We start from the raw sequence: 19,036 nt of genomic DNA on the forward strand, positions 1-19,036 counted from the left end.
GGTGATGCTTACCAGCAGATTGCTAATGAAACGTTTGACCTGCCTCTGAAACAAGGGGGAATGGCAAAAGAGGCTCATGCTGCTCCATATGTTGGTTTAACACCAGGCATGCTCGAGTATCTTGCTGCTCGGGGTGGAGCTAACCAATCAACTGCCTCTGGTTCTGCACCAGCTGAGGGGGAGGGTCCTCAACGTAAGCCAGCTACGCGTAGTAAGCAGCCAGCTACCTCAACTAGAACAGCCATCGTCTCACATACTGGTAAAGCAGTAGTTGTATTAGAATCTAGTGCTCTCTGATAATAAAGAACAACCCTAGTCTTATATACTGACTACCCAATTCTAGTATTAGAATCCGTTGCTCATCTATTTCTTGGTAACAGGCAAATCCAAACGTGCAAAAGCTGGCTCCAAGCAAACCAAAGGGGAGATTGCAAACTGCTGCTCCTGCAAAGGATGTGGCTATGGAACCTGGTGCGTTTCTAGACCAAACAGCAGAAAATTCTAACTTAATTGAAAATATTTTAACTGCTGACTTGAAAAATGAAAGTGGAGTTAAAGGTATAACCTTGGCTCCCAAGCTGACTGGTTTTAAAACTAGTGTTAAGAAGAGTAGCAACCCATACTCTTCTAACCAGGCACTTCCACATTTTTCTAAATTGAACATCATGCAATATCCTCTGCTGACAGTACAACCAGCATAGAACATAACTGACCCCCAAAGCAGACTTGAGCTGGCTCTTCATCGTGTTGAACCAGCTCAGGATACTGCAAAGCCTAAATGTTACTTGGATTATGATAAGAGTCACACTCCTATATCATTACCAGACAGAACTCTTACACTATCTGGGTCAACATGTGTTGCCAATGAGTCAGCTGAGTCACAGCTGTACTTACAAACACCTTATTCTGTCTCATTCAAAGGGCTAACCAAATAACCAGTCTGTCCCCAAAGACCAACACCAGATGCAATTGTTGAGTCAAATTTATTTGTTTCTACAGTTCTTAATATAACATGTTCTATTGTTTTAGTTCTTAACAGGGTAGATGAACAGGCAGAAGGGGAGCATGAAAAAGTTGTTATTGTTTCTACTGATGAGCTTACTACCTCTGCCACTGGTATTATTGCTACTGATTCTCACACTGGTGGTATTGATGCTGGTACTGTTGCTTCTACAGCTACTGGTAATACTGGGGAGTTAGTTGATGTTGGTTCAACTATTGTTACTGCTACTGAGGAGATGGTTTCTGATGTTACTTCTACTGCTATTCCTCCTACCATTATCAGTATTGCTGACTCCACTGCTGAACTAGAAGTGGAAGATGAAATAATGGTTGATCCTCCTATTCTTGAAACGGTTATTGATAATATTGTCAAGGAGGTTCTACTTGATGATCCTGTCACTGAAGCAAAGCATGACATTGTGCTTGAATCTGACAAAGCTGCTGATACTGCTGATTCTTCTGATCAGGAATTTCAAACAATTCCACCAAATGCAGCTAATGTTATTGTCATCCCTGGTTCAGATTCTGGTGAACAGAATGTTATTTTGGATGCTGGTACCTCTGCTACTGCACCTACTGATTCTACTAAGGCTTCTGATTCTGAGAAAAAGCCATATGTGTGCAAGGTACCAGATCTAGAAGAAATTGTGCCTAACTTCATCTATAGGGGAGCTTCTATTTCCCCGAAGATTGCACTGCTGGTAGATCAGCTAACCATTGATCCTCAAAGTGCTATTGTATCAGACAGCAGACTACCTCAAGAGGATCTGACTGAACTATTATCTCAGCTAGATTGACTAGGACGTGAAGAGATTTATGAGAGGCTGGCCACACTAGAGCAAGCCAATGAATATCATGTGTTTGGCATGGCTCCAGCTGCTTCACTATGGCCTGGTACTTGGAGGCCTCTCAAGTTCATCATCGATCCTAATACTGGTAAGTTTGTGATGCAAAATGTCCCTGATTCGCCAGTACCTTCTGATTCATCAGCTTCTTCCTCATCATCTTCTACATCTGATGGTGATGCTGATAAAGGTACTGGTAAGGGCGAGCCAGTCACTTATGATAATGTGACTGGTTCTAAAAGCAAACCAATGGATCTAACTGATGATGCTGATAATGATGCTGACAAGGATACAAGTGGTTCCAAACCTTCGGGTGAAGGTAAAAATGATGGTGATCTTGGTGACGAGTCAGATCCTGACCTTCCACCTCAACCACCCCACGGAGGTACTCCTGTGTTAGCTGCTAGTGATCGCCCTTCAACCAGCAGTTTTAATGCTAATGAGGTGGCTGCCATCTCCACTCTGGCTGTCTATAAGACAGTAGCCGAAATTACTGTTGGAAAATCGTGTGTACTTTTAGTCAGATTAACGCAGCGGATAGTTAAATAATAATCTTTTATTATTGTATAAAACTTTTACTAGATTAAACTTTTACTTATTTAATAAAACATGCACACGATTAATCTTTCCCAATGATCCAGTTACACCATAATATTTGTCAAAATATATAATTCACAAAGTGAGTAAACGATATACCTTTCTTGAAGAAACTGATTGAAGGAGAGAAACCTTTCTTGAAGAACCTGATTGAAGGAGAGAAACCTACGATCAAAAATATGACCGTCTCTTTGGATAGTCCACACTACACTTCAAACAACGTCAATGGATGCTAGTCCAAACCCAAGTAATAATCAATCAACCTTTGATTAATATTATGAACCCAAAATATGTAATATGTGTTTTTCCTTTTAGTTCATCGAAAAACATTAGGATGATACAAAAATTCCTTCGTAATATGATACACATATATGAATATATAATATATCCCATTTGTTTGGTAGCATAAAGTAAATCAAAAGAAATCAAGATTCGTTTGTTTGATAGCAAAAAAGCAAATCAAAAGAAATCAAGATCATTTTCAAATACAATGCTATATTTTAAAAAGTCGTATTTCTCAAATACTTTAGGGGTAGTTTATGAAACTTATAATTAATAATTTTAATCATGTCATTTTCATGTGAATAGTAAATTAATTAATTTCAATTCACCTTTTGAAAATGAAACGTAAATCTAAATTATTAGATCAATTATATATCATAAAGTCGTATTTTACAAATACTTCAGGGGTAGTTTATGAAACTTATAATTAATAATTTCTATCATGTCACTTTCATGTGAATAGTAAATTAATTAATTTCGTTTCATTTACTATTCACATGAATAGTAAATGAATTAATTTCGATTTACTATTTTGTTACTTGAGTAATATATATACATCATATATATATTTTATTTGACGTCTCGGTGTATATGTGTGTGACCCCGAAGGCTCAAATGAGGTTGGCCATATAGTTATATGTTGTACCTTGCACATTAATCCTACAGACTCCCACTTGTGCATGGCACAACACCAAGTAACTATACAAACAATGATAAGCGTCTAGCAACACGTCATTGTCCCCAAATTCACGTGAGGATAGTTTCTCGAAACTGTTTATGGTAAGTGTTAAATGTCATTCGTCCTTTTGTTTCAGATACTTTAGTTAAACTTGAGATATGGATCATCGGTCATTCTCATTTGTTTAACAATTTTATTTCTCGATCTTAGAACTGAATTAGATCACCAAATTAATTAAGTATCATCTTAATTACATCTGGGTGCGGCCACACAAATATCTTATTCATTCATCGAGGAGCTCAAAAAGTATCTAACTCCAAACATTTTAGAGGAAAAAATCCTATATTGCATACACGTGTCTATCACGAGCTTTACATTATACCCAATAATGGCCTTTATAACAGCCTTATTCAGGACAGCGTTTAACCATATCAAAATACAATGCTACACTCATCAAGACGGGCGTGCATCTCAAGTCTAAGGACACAAAGACATAATCACTAAAAGATTCACTACTGACTACGATCCATGTAGTAACATCTCATGGTTGGGTCATTCCAATATTCATCATCAATGAATACATATGAATTTTGGTCTCAACAAGTTAACTATTCATCATCAATGAATATAACCAAAATTTCACATTAATCTTAATTCATGTTATTCCCATAACATGACCGATTATGGAGATTTTGAATAATCAACAATTATTCATGGATTAAACATGCTAATATAGAACACAGTGATATAAATGAAAACGACCATATCAAGTATGTCAGTTCATTAATATAAAACTGCTTAATGTTCCAAAAATATCCAAATATTAAATTACAAATGAAAAAGATCAGCAGCATAACGAAGTCCAATATTACTAGCATGATCATCATGCTTGTTGTGCATCATGGGCTTCGTGAACGGGTCAGCCACATTATCATTTGTATGAACCTTTAAGAATACTAATATCATTCCTCTTAATGACTTAATGAATGTAGTCAAACTTTTGAAGAATGTGCCGGATACTTTTATATACATGTGATTCTTTCAAAAGTATATTAACACTCGAACTATCACAGTACATATTATAGAAGATTAAATGTTGTGTACTACTCTGAGTATAACAACGAACTTCCTTATCCAGACAGCTTTCTGAGTAGCTTCTCAGTCAACAATGTATTCTGTTTTTGTTGTAGATTGTTCAATAGTGCTCTGCCTAGAGCTCTTCCAATCAAATGTCTTGCCCATCATGACAAAGAAACAACGTGACTGGATCGAGAATCATCTTGATCAGTTTGGAACCTAGAATAAGTATAAAACTTAATACTTAACTCTTTTTCCAAACCACCGTAAACCAAGAACATATCATTAGTACTATGCAAATACTAAAGAATATTCTTAACAAGAATCCAATGTACTTCACCTGGATTATGTTGACAATGACTCGTCAAACTCAAAACTAACGAAACATCGAGTATAGTACATATCATGGCATACATAATGGATCATATAGCCGAAGCATATGTGATACATTTCATTTATCTCATCTCATCTACTGTGATAGGACTTTTGAGACTTTCTCAAGGTTATGCCCTTTTGCATTGGCAAAGCTCCATGCTTGGAGTTTTGCATGCTAAATCTCTGCAAGATAATGTATGTACTTTGATTCAAACCAATAAGCCAATTGGATCTATTGTATAGATCCTCATTCTAATAATATAAATAGCTTCATCAAGATCCTTTATGGAAATACATTTTCCAAGCCAAGACTTGACATCTTGCAAGTTGGAATGTTATTTCTAATAAGTAATATGTCATCAACATATAAGATCAAGAAGACTACTCTGCTCCCACTAGCTCTAATGTAAACTCATAGCTTATCTTGGTTTTGAGAATTGATTTTCTCATTAAACTTAAGATTCTAGCTCCTGGATGCTTGCTTTTATCCATAAATGGATTTTAGAAGTTTGCATACTTTATTAGGATGCTTAGGATTCATAAACCCTTCCGGCTGAACCATATATACGTCCTCGCTTAGGTCGCCATTTAGGAAAGCGGTTTTGACATCCATTAGCCATATTTTATTATCATGAAAAGTAACCATGGCAATAAGTATCCTAATTGTTTTAGGGCTCACGACTGGTGAAAAACTTTCATCATAACCTTTTGTCACCAATCGAGCTTTAAAAGTGTTTACATTACCGTCCATATCAGTCTTCCTTTGAAGACCCATTTTAACCTCATTGTCTTACAATTGGGTAAAAGATCAATCAAGTCTCATACTTGATTATCCTTCATGGACTACATATCTTTATTCATAGAATCTAGTCATTTTCAGATTCAGGATCAGATATGGCCTCACACAGCTAGAGGGTTCATCATAATCCCTTAGTTGAGGTTTATCTGAATTAATCAGATAATTAAACCTCATAAGCCGATGAGCTCTACTAGATCTATAAAGTGCAGGTGTAACACGTTCTGGCTTACCAACAGTGCGCTCAGTTTCAACGTGTGGATTGCTAGTGTTTATTGAAGGTATGTTACTTTAAAGTACTTGAATTTCTTCAAGATCTACTTTACTCCCACTGACTTCTTGTAAGAGAAGATCTCTTTCTAGGAATTCAGCAGACCGAGCAGAAAACATGTTGTCTTCAGCTTAGTAGTAAAAGTAGTAACCTATTGTTTCCTTTATGTATCGTACAAAGTAACATTGGATAGTTCTGGGTACTAATTTGTTTGAAGTGTCATGCTTCACATACGCTTCACAACCCCAGACTTTGAGATAAGACAACTTGGGATTCTTCCCATGCCATAACTCATATGGTGTCTTTTCTACCTTCATAGTTGGAATCACATTGAGTATGCCTGCAGCAGACTCTCATACATATCCCTAAAAGACGGTAGTAGAGAAATCAGACTCATCATAAATCAAACTATATCAAGTAAAGTTGATTCTTCTTACTCAGACACACCATCGTGTTGTGGTGTGTAAGGTAGAGTGAACCATGAGACAATCCCACAATTCTTTAGGTGGTCCAAAAACTCTTGACTCATAAACTCACTTACTCCATCGGAGCGAAGTGCTTTAATGGTCTTTCCAAGCTGATTATCTACTTCGTTTTGGAATACTTTTGAATGGTAAAATAGTTGTATGTTTATGTTTTAGCAAGTGAACATAATCATAGCTACTGTACTCATCAGTAAATGTAATGAAGTAAAATTAACTAAATCTATACATTGTTCTTAAAGGGCTACATACAACAGTATGTATTAGTCCTAAAAGATCTTTAGCTCTTTTACCTAAATCGGAGAAAGAAGCATTTGTCATCTTTTCACATAAACATGACTCGCATACATCAAATGACTCAGAGCCAATTGATTCCAAAAGTCTATTAGACTGGAGTTTTGAAATGCATTGTTTTTTTTATATGACTCATATGACAATGTCATAGATAGGTCTTATTCAAGTCTTGCTTGAAGACTTTGGCGATGTAGGTATACACAGAATTCTCATTTGAAATTACACTATGCATATCAATTTCAAAAATACCATCACGTGGATAGGTATTAAGATAAATATATTATCCTTAGAAACTGAAATATCTAAGTGTGTAAATGCAAGTTCAAAACTAGCATCTTTCAAACTATGTCGCTCGCAGTATTGAGAGCATAATGCTATTGTTCCAACAAAACAATAAGACCACTTAGAGAAGTAAGTTCAGAGGTACCAATAGCTTTAACAAAAACTTGATCCCCCTTGCCTACTTGCAAATCCAGTGTGCCTTTCTTTAGTCTATTACTTCTTCTCATTCCCTTCATATTGTTACAGGTGTGAAGGCCACAACCAGTTAACAAAGATATAGGAATCACTATAAGAAGTATATAACTATTTATGGAATATACCTGATTTGCTAGTCTCACCAGCGTTGCCTTTTCTCAGCTCATATTGGAAGATAGGACAACTTCCTTCTCCAATTGCCAACCTTTCCACAATGGAAACATTCGGCGTCTTTTGTTGGGCTTTCCTTCTTGGAAGGTGGAATATTTTTCCTAGCAAATGATTTGTCATTTTCCTTCCACAAAATATTCGGCTTATTCTTTTTCACCCTTCAATCATATTTCTTCCTGATCTTCGAACAACATCCGATAGGAATTTTGCTGAGCAGCAGCAACTGCCACAACAGGAAGTATGAATAAGGGTTCTAAATTTTTTTCAACTTCCATGTATGCTTGAGAACAATTCACAGGTTGCAGTGTCAGTCTAGGAAGTTTGAACATTGAGTTTATCCTTCTCCAACAAAGAAGGATGTGTGTTTTGATATACGTTTTGATTATTTGACATCTACAATAGATATAAGATTCAATTTAGTATTTTCGATATTGAGCTTTAATAAATTAACTACCCAAGTTTTTATAATATTTTAAAAAAACAATTAATTTACGAAAGCCTAAGATCCACATAGAGGTTCCATAGCCACATCTGTTGATCAGCTAGCAGTTATAGAGTCTATTGGTAGGTAACGGGTACCAATTGCATTACAAGTGCAACTCTTAGATCTTTATGAGACCTTGAGATATGTGTAGTTCAACAAACCACTATTATCTACTAACATGTTTGTCTCATCCTTGCCTCGAACTCAGGTCTCACCGTGAATACGATTAAGTCGTCCAATTTGAAAACAGTGGAAATTCACGCTAGTCTCACTAGATCGAAAAATCCACCTCGTGGCTATAATTCAGCCTAGTCTCACTAGATCAGAAAAATAACGAGGAGTGTTTGCAAGTTCATTGGATGGCATGACTTAAATTTGACGGGTATTTTGGAAAAAGTTTGTGTCAACGAATAATGCATGCACACAAGATTCGCTACACTATTAGTTAAAAAACATTTTAACCAATTGTATATGTCGATTATGTTTGTGATCTAATTTGTTATTTAATTTATAGGATATAAAAATAACAAATACACAAACGTGTATCGTTTTAAAACAGTTTTAAAAGATGTCCATATATTTTATTTGACTTTCAAAATCATTTAACATTAAACTCGTTAGAGTTTAACTTATTTTAAAATCATCAATTTTAATCTTTGAAACTCGTTTAGAGTTTTAGTTAATGTTTTCATCAAAAAACATATATATATAATTTGAGTCTCAAAATTATTTAACTTTAAACTCGTTAGAATTTAACCTTTTAAAATCATCAATTTTAATATTTGAAACTTGTTACCGGTTTTATTTAATGTTTTCATCAAAAACATTTAGCATATATTATAATCAACCATTAAATATAAATGCGTAAAATAAAGCACAACCATGCATCACACACACATAGCCTAGCCCAAAAATCCTATGCTTGATCCCATGAGCCGACATGGGATCAAGAGGTCAAACTAAGGGTAATATCGTAGCTCCCACTTAATTCAAGAATCAAGTGAAAACTTGACAAATGCCATCGTTGTCAAATTGACCTGTTCGCCATCTTCTAAGTCAAACTTCGCGTTGCATCCTTATCTTCAATTTTCATCTTGTTACATTTATTTAAAATTGAAAAATATAACTAAACTAGTACTTTTACAAATTAAAATAAACTGAAATACAATACTATGAAAATGAAAAATAAATACAATACAACTTTGGCTTCAAAATGGCCTTTCTAATAAAATAAATAATCAACATGATATAATATTGCCGTAATCAACAATCACAACAATCACATAGGTCGGGGCATTACGGGCTATGTATGCAATCACAATTTTAATAACTACATTATTAAAACCTATATATGGCTTGTCCATGGTTACAATGCATGTGTATAACCATGGAATATAACAATCAACAATTATAATAAATATTCAAGCCATAACAATTAAATCTACAATTTAAAATAGTGATATTCTTTCAATCATATTTGTGCGTCATGAGGTTAAGTCTAAATCAACCGCGTTGACTTTAAAAACCAAAAAGGTTTCGACTTTTACCAATTCACCACAAAGCTAAATTTAAAGAAAATCACGCGACAATTAAGATGGTGTAAAAGCGGCTCGGATACCACTGTTGGAAAATCGTGTGTACTTTTAGTCAGATTAACGCAGCGGATAGTTAAATAATAATCTTTTATTATTGTATAAAACTTTTACTAGATTAAACTTTTACTTATTTAATAAAACATGCACACGATTAATCTTTCCCAATGATCCAGTTACACCATAATATTTGTCAAAATATATAATTCACAAAGTGAGTAAACGATATACCTTTCTTGAAGAAACTGATTGAAGGAGAGAAACCTTTCTTGAAGAACCTGATTGAAGGAGAGAAACCTACGATCAAAAATATGACCGTCTCTTTGGATAGTCCACACTACACTTCAAACAACGTCAATGGATGCTAGTCCAAACCCAAGTAATAATCAATCAACCTTTGATTAATATTATGAACCCAAAATATGTAATATGTGTTTTTCCTTTTAGTTCATCGAAAAACATTAGGATGATACAAAAATTCCTTCGTAATATGATACACATATATGAATATATAATATATCCCATTTGTTTGGTAGCATAAAGTAAATCAAAAGAAATCAAGATTCGTTTGTTTGATAGCAAAAAAGCAAATCAAAAGAAATCAAGATCATTTTCAAATACAATGCTATATTTTAAAAAGTCGTATTTCTCAAATACTTTAGGGGTAGTTTATGAAACTTATAATTAATAATTTTAATCATGTCATTTTCATGTGAATAGTAAATTAATTAATTTCAATTCACCTTTTGAAAATGAAACGTAAATCTAAATTATTAGATCAATTATATATCATAAAGTCGTATTTTACAAATACTTCAGGGGTAGTTTATGAAACTTATAATTAATAATTTCTATCATGTCACTTTCATGTGAATAGTAAATTAATTAATTTCGTTTCATTTACTATTCACATGAATAGTAAATGAATTAATTTCGATTTACTATTGTGTTACTTGAGTAATATATATACATCATATATATATTTTATTTGACGTCTCGGTGTATATGTGTGTGACCCCGAAGGCTCAAATGAGGTTGGCCATATAGTTATATGTTGTACCTTGCACATTAATCCTACAATTACACCAGATCTACAACGCACCATTCGCACTGCTATTGTTGATAGAAAGACTGAAGCTATACGCAGAGCTGGGGAGGTTACCACTTTTACTATTGAAAACCAGCTCAAACAAGTATGTGCTTTTGCTGATCTTGCGGTGGAAGCCATTGTCAAACAACATGAAGAAAAAGAGGATCTCAAAAAGCGAATCATCTCTCATAATGAATATGCTGATCATATTGCCCGTCTTCAAGCTGATCTTGATGCTGCTAATCAAAGGAATCTTTTTCTCAATGAGGAGAACAGGGTATTGACAGAGAGGTTGGATTCGCAAGAATAGCAAATGGCTACATGATTCCTACCTCTGCTTATGTTCAAATGGTGGAGACTATGCAACGAATGGCTGCCCTACAGGCGGATGTTAGGGCCACTGTTGATCAAATGGCCATGGGTGTTGCAAGAAATTAAGTCTGATCTTCAAACCTGTGTCTTAGAGAATATGGTGTACATCCTGGTGCCCATCTTTCTCCTACTGATGCTGACTGGAACAACTTTGCTTTCTCAGTTCCTGAGTTAGATAGTGACCTTGATGCACAGGTCTCCCATGCTCACCCTTCTGCCCCTGCTGATGACAAAAAGGGGGAGAAGAAGTCCAAAAAGAAATCTAAAAAGAGAAAACAATCTGAGGGGGAGCATGAGCATGAAAATGCTCCAAAACAGCAAAGGAGGGATGGTGATGATGGTGGTGATGGTACTACTGGTCAAGGTTCTGGCACTAAGCCCAGCAACGCTCATACTGAAGTTGGTGTCCAGGCAGCTGGTGAATCTCAACCCAGTGTGTCTGCCACATCAGTGGATGATATTGGTTCTGGCAGTAAGCCCAGTGATGTTTCTGAGCTGGCTGTTGCTGAATCTTTTGTTGCTTCTCAAACTATCGAAGGAAAAATGAAAAGAAAATTGGAGAGACATCAGAAGAGATAGCAGGACTTAAATGATGTCTTTAATGTCAAATGGGAGGCCTATGTTGCTCGTAAACGACACAGAATTGAACATAGAAGAAGCCTAGTCCTAGAAAAGTTGGGTATTAATGATGAACTGATCAGCATTAACAAGTACAAAAGATGCACGAAAAAGAAATGCTAACTTCATGGTTAAATATGACAAGAAAAGGGCAAAGCTGTATGCTGAGCGAGCAGACAGGATTAAGCGAATGACTTCTTAAGAGATGTAAGATTATCTGCAAACTACTACATCAGGAGGGGTTAGAGCTGATGTTTTCATGAAATGGCTAGATTCAATGTTAGAAACCAGCCAACCCTCCAAACCAGCATCTTCTGCTCAGCCAGCTACACAACAACAGCCAGTAGAAATAATAGGTCTTGATGATGATGATGTTCAGAGGGAGCATCTTGCTATTGTTCCCTACCTTCCTCTACTAGATCCAGTATCAACACAAGAACCATCAGCTGAACCCATGTCTATTGATAAACAATGGGTAAAATCTGCTCCTAAGGATAATCAGCCCCTAAGGAAAGGACCCCTATTTGAGGCAGCTGATGAAGATACTGAGGTAGTTGTACCATCTAATACTAATCAGTCAGCTGGTACTGAAGACACAACAAGGAGTGCTGTGAATGAAGACCCAGCCAGAAGTGTGCTGCTGGGTGAAACAAGTGTTGAAGGCCCAGCAAAGGTGGTTGAGCTACGTGCTAAACAAGATGATGATACTGTTGATCCTACTGACTTCACAGTCTAGGGTAGAGGAGATCATTTATTTGTTCAATCACCTATCTCTCCCCGGACTCTTTCTTATTTTAACAGAACACAGGATGAACGTATTAATCAGTTTCCAGTGAGTTCTTCTGCCATAGCAGAAGCAATCATGTATCCTCCATCTTCCCCAAAACGTCATGATAAACACACAACTTGGGAAGATGATTCAGTTGCCTGTGGTGAGCCAGATCTAAGAAGAATGAATCCAGATGAAAGAGAGGCTTACAGGCTAGAGATCACTGTACCAGAATTGCTTGAGCAAAGACAAGCAGCTATTATTGCTGCATCATCCTCTTGATCAGCCATTCTATATCACTGCCTTGACTTATGGCATTGAAATTGGCGTGTATCTAAATAACAGTGGTCAAAGGCTTCATACTGATGAAGAGAAAGCTCAATTTCAAGAGGCTCAGCAACTGGGTATGGATCTAAAGCAGTATCGTGATGCCCTTGGAACTGTTGAGGGTAGAAAGATGATTGAAACAGCAAAGTCCCTGAATATTACTGTCGATGATTATCTTTTGGGCTTAGAAGTTGAAAGGCAAAGAAGGGAGGATGCTGATGCTAAACTCACTTAGAGGCTAAGGCTTCAGGAAAAAGAAGATAAATTGGCTGTTGATAGAAATCAAGAGCCTGAGTCCCTCAAATTAGCCAAAGCTATTGTCAAGGAACAGGATAAAGCTTTTGATGAACTGGAAGCTGCTGAGAAAGCACCTGCTACAACCCCTGTAGAAATTGACTGAACCATAGAACTATCTGATCACTATTATAGGGGAAAGTATGGTGATGTGATGACAAGAAGATCAAATCCCAGCAAGATCATCAAAGTGCACAGAGGCTCAAAAAGAGCTTTCAGTGTCAGCAGGGAAGATAACATTCAAGAGAGGATAGACTATGCTGAATTAAGATCCTTAAGATTCAGTGAATGGATGGAGATATTGGAGTATTTTATTGGTAAGGGTAAAAGCATCATTAGAGATACACTTAAACCTGAACTCCAAGAGCTCTTCAACAAAGCAACAAAATTTGGGAATGCACCAGTAGTGAATGAAATGTCCCGTTCTTATTGATTAAAAACGTTCCATATTAATTGATTTCGTTGCGAGGTTTTAACCTCTATATGAGACGTTTTTCAAAGACTGCTTTCATTTTTAAAACAAACCATATCCTTTACTTCATCAATAAAGGCTTAAAAAGCTTTACGTAGATTATCAAATAATGATAATCTAGAATATCCCGTTTACACACGACCATTTCATAATGGTTTACAATACAAATATATTACATCGAAATAAGTTTCTTGAATGCAGTTTTTACACAATATCATACAACATGGACTCCAAATCTTGTCCTTATTTTAGTATGCGACAACGGAAGCTCTTAATAATCACCTGAGAATAAACATGCTTTAAATGTCAACAAAAATGTTGGTGAGTTATAGGTTTAATTCTACATATAACAAATCATAATAATAATAGACCACAAGATTTAATTTTTCATAATAACCATCTCAAAATCCGGCATTCGCAAACGGCGGAGATAAAATCATTCATATGGTGAACATCTGGTAACCGACATTAACAAGATGCATATAGAATATCCCCAATCATTCCGGAACTACCTCGGACCTGATTAAAATCGAAGTACTAAAACATCCGGTACTTTGGATGGGGCTCGTTGGGCCCGATAGATCTATCTTTAGGATTGGCGTCAATTAGGGTGTACGTTCCCTAATGCTTAGGCTACCAAGCTAAACGGGGTGATATCCAAATTCGATCATTCAACCATAGAAAGTAGTTTCACATACTTGTGTCTATTTTGTAAAGCATTTATAAAACTGCATGTATTCTCATCCCAAAAATATTTAGATTTTTAAAAGTGGGACTATAACTCACATTCACCGAATGTTACTTCGTCGAGAAATATTACTTGGCCACGGGTTGATTCACGAACCTATAACAATATATACATATATCAAAATATGATCGAAACATATTCACAATATTTTCTTTATTACGTCTTGATGATTTTTAGTTGTCCAGTTATCGGTCCGAAGTTAGAAGTTCCATAATTTGCCGTACATGAATAACATAATATATATCTTGAATCAATCCACGACCCAGTGTATACATATCTCAGTATTGATCACAACTCAAACTATATATATTTTGGAATCAACCTCAACCCTGTATAGCCAACTCCCACATTCACATATAGAGTGTCTATGGTTGTTCCGAAATATATATAGATGTGTCGACATGATAGGTCGAAACATTATATACGTGTCTATGGTATCTCAAGATTACATAATATATAATACAAGTTGATTAAGTTATGGTTGGAATAGATTTGTTACCAAATTTCACGTAGCTAAACTATGTAGTTTTTACCAATCTTGTATTACTCGTCATTTCTTTGTTTCTAATCCGTTTTGAGTGATTCAAGCGGCCACGGTTTCGTATTAAACTTATCTTTTTGAAACTAAACAGAAAAAGTATGAGTTTATAGTCGGAAATACAATTTTCAAGTCGTTTAGTAAAAGGTAGTCATTTCCGTCGAAAGAACGACATCTTGATGACCATTTTGAAAAACATACTATCACTTTGAGTTTAACCATGATTTTTGGATATAGTTCCATGTTCATAAGAAAAATAATTTTTCCAGAAATATAGCTTTTAAATCAAAGTTCTTCATAACTTTTAATTATCCAAACCAAAACAGCCCCCGGTTGTACTACAACGGCATATATCCAGTTTTACGGTGTTCTTCGTGTTTCCCGGTTTCAAATAATTAAGTTAGCATATCATATAGATATAGAACATGTGTTTAGTTGATTTTAAAAGTCTAGTTAGAAGGATTAAATTTATTTGCGAACAAGTTTAGAATTAACTAAACTATGTTCTAGTAATTACAAGTTATAATATTCGAATAAGGTAGCTTTATATATGTGAATCGAATGATGTTATGAACATCATTACTACCTTAATTTTAGTAGGTAAACCTACTGTAAGTGACAAGAAATGATCTAGCTTCAAATGATCCTTGGATGGCTTGAAAGTTCTTGAAGTAGAATCATGACACGAAAACAAGTTCAAGTAAGATTTCTACTCGAATTAAAATATTTAAAGTTATGGAAATCAAATCAAAGCTTGAATATGAATATTACCTTGAATTAGAATTAAAACCTACTGTAAATAACAATGATTTCTTGAGGTTGGATGATCACATGAAATGGATTAGCAAGATTGGAAGTAAACTAGTAAACTTGAAAGGGTTTTCGAAGTGTTCTTGAAGTGTTCTTCCTATGATGATTATAGCTTGATTCTTGAAGTAATTTTTGATGAAGAGGATGATTAGTTACTGGAAAAATTCGTTCATAAGTGTGTGGGGGTGTTGAGAGAGAATTTGAAAGAGAATTTGGAAATGAAATGAAGTGAATGGTGAGTGGTGAGTGGGGTTAAAAGGAGTTGTTGCTAGTTGACTAGTTCATGGTAGAAGTTAAAATTTGATTAGTCATGCATGACATAATCAAGAGGGGAATCCCATGCTAGTTCCTATTAGTATATACTCATAGTAAGTAGGTCTAGAAGCCGTACGGTACGGATACTGAACGACTACGAGTGGAATTGTTGATGAAAATGAATGAGAATGAAATTGTATGCGCTTTTGATAAGTAGAAGTATTTTGATATGTATCTTGAAGTCTTTTTAGAAGTGTATGAATACGTCTTAAAACACTACATGTATATACATTTTATCTGAGTCGTTAAGTCACCGCTAGTCGTTACATGTAAGTATTGTTTTAAAACCTTTAAGTTAATGAACTCATTTAATGTTATTAACCCATTGTTCATTATATCAAATGAGATGTTAAATTATTATATTATCATGTTAACATGATATATGAATATATCTTAATATGATATATATACATTAAAATATCGTTACAACGATAATCGTTACGTATATGTCTCGTTTCGAAATTCTTAAGTTAGTAGTCTTGTTTTTACATATGTAGTTCATTGTTGACACACTTAATGATATATTTAATTATCATTTTATCATGTTAAACATATATATTTATTCATATATGTATCATTATGTCATATACCACTTATAGCGTTCGTGAATCATCGGTCAAACTGGGTGATCAAATATTTATAAAATTTCTGTTTCAAATAACCAAGTCTTAATAAGTTTGATTGCTTAACATGTTAGAAACATTTAATCATGCAAAATATAGTTTTCATGTAAATATATAATCATAGAAGAGTTCGGAAAAGTTCGGGTCACTACATTACCTACCCGTTAAATAAATTTCGTCCCGAAATTTTAAGCGATTGAAGGTGTTGGCTCATCTTCTGGAAATAAGTGCGGGTATTTCTTCTTCATCTGACTTTCACGTTCCCAGGTGAACTCGGGTCCTCTACGAGCATTCCATCGAACCTTAACGATTTTATATGTATTTTGCTTGAGTCTTTTAACCTCACTATCCATTATTTCGACGGGTTCTTCAATGAATTGAAGTTTTTCGTTGATTTTGATTTCGTCTAACGGAATAGTGAGATCTTCTTTAGCAAAACATTTCTTCAAATTCGAGACGTGGAAAGTGTTATGTACGGCAGCTAGTTGTTGAGGTAACTCGAGTCGATAAGCTACTGGTCCGACACGATCAATAATTTTGAATGGTCCAATGTACCTTGGATTTAGTTTCCCCCGTTTACCAAATCGAACAACGCCTTTCCAAGGTGCAACTTTAAGCATGACCATCTCTCCAATTTCAAATTATATATCTTTTCTTTTAGGGTCCGCGTAACTCTTTTGTCGACTTTGGGCGGTTTTCAATCGTTGCTGAATTTGAATGATTTTCTCGGTAGTTTCTTGAATAATCTCTGGACCCGTAATTTGTCTATCCCCCACTTCATTCCAACAAATCGGAGACCTGCACTTTCTACCATAAAGTGCCTCAAATGGTGCCATCTCTATACTCGAATGGTAACTGTTGTTGTAGAAAAATTCTGCTAACGGTAGATGTCGATCCCAACCGTTTCCAAAATCAATAACACATGCTCGTAGCATGTCTTCCAAGGTCTGTATCGTCCTTTCACTTTGCCTATCAGTTTGTGGATGATAGGCGGTGCTCATGTCTAGACGAGTCCCTAACGCTTGTTGCAATGTTTGCCAGAACCTTGAAACAAATCTGCCATCTCTATCAGAGATAATAGAGACAGGTATTCCATGTCTGGAAACGAATTCCTTCAAGTATAATCGTGCCAGCTTCTCCATTTTATCATCTTCTCTCATTGGCAGAAAATGTGCTGATTTGGTGAGACGATCGACTATTACCCAAATAGTATCATAACCACTTGCAGTCCTTGGCAATTTAGTAATGAAATCCATGGTAATGTTTTCCCATTTCCATTCCGGGATTTCAGGTTGTTGAAGTAAACCTGATGGTTTCTGATGTTCAGCTTTGACTTTAGAACATGTCAAACATTCTCCTACATATCTTGCAATATCGGCTTTCATACCCGGCCACCAGAAATGTTTCTTAAGATCCTTGTACATCTTTCCCGTTCTGGGATGTATTGAATATCTGGTTTTATGTGCCTCCTTAAGTACCATTTCTCTCACATCTCCAAACTTTGGTACCCAAATTCTTTCAGCCCTATATCGGGTTCCATCTTCCCGAATATTAAGATGTTTCTCCGATGCTTTGGGTATTTCACTTTTCAAATTCCCTTCCTTTACAACTCCCTGTTGTGCTTCTTTTATTTGAGTAGTAAGGTTAGCATGAATAATTATATTCATAGCTTTTACCCGTATAGGTTCTCTGTCCTTTCTACTCAAAGCGTCGGCTACCACATTCGCCTTCCCCGGGTGATATCGAAGCTCAAAATCGTAATCATTCAACAATTCAATCCACCTGCGCTGTCTCATATTCAGTTGCTTCTGATTAAATATGTGTTGGAGACTTTTGTGGTCGGTATATATAATACTTTGGACCCCATATAAGTAATGCCTCCAAGTCTTTAATGCAAAAACAACTGCGCCTAATTCCAAATCGTGAGTCGTATAATTTTGCTCGTGAATCTTCAATTGTCTAGACGCGTAAGCAATTACCTTCGTTCGTTGCATCAATACACAACCAAGACCTTGCTTCGAAGCGTCACAATAAACTACAAAATCATCATTCCCTTCTGGCAATGACAATATAGGTGCCATAGTTAGCTTTTTCTTCAACAATTGAAATGCTTTCTCTTGTTCATCCTTCCATTCAAATTTCTTCCCTTTATGCGTTAATGCAGTCAAGGGTTTTGCTATCTTGGAAAAATCTTGGATGAATCTTCTGTAGTAACCAGCCAATCCTAAAAATTGGCGTATATGCTTCGGAGTTTTCGGGGTTTCCCACTTTTCAACAGTTTCAATCTTTGCTGGATCCACCTTAATACCTTCTTTGTTCACTATGTGACCGAGGAATTGAACTTCTTCCAACCAAAATGCACACTTTGAAAACTTAGCGTACAATTCTTCCTTCCTCAATACTTCTAACACTTTTCTCAAATGTTCTTCGTGCTCTCGATCATTCTTTGAGTAAATAAGTATGTCATCGATGAAAACAATGACAAACTTGTCAAGGTATGGTCCACACACTCGGTTCATGAGATCCATGAACACAGCTGGTGCATTAGTTAAACCAAACGGCATGACCATAAATTCGTAATGACCGTAACGTGTTCTGAAAGCAGTCTTCGGAATATCATCTTCCTTCACTCGCAT

This window comes from Rutidosis leptorrhynchoides, chromosome 11, assembly GCF_046630445.1.
Source record: "Rutidosis leptorrhynchoides isolate AG116_Rl617_1_P2 chromosome 11, CSIRO_AGI_Rlap_v1, whole genome shotgun sequence".
Classification (NCBI taxonomy): Eukaryota; Viridiplantae; Streptophyta; class Magnoliopsida; order Asterales; family Asteraceae; genus Rutidosis; species Rutidosis leptorrhynchoides.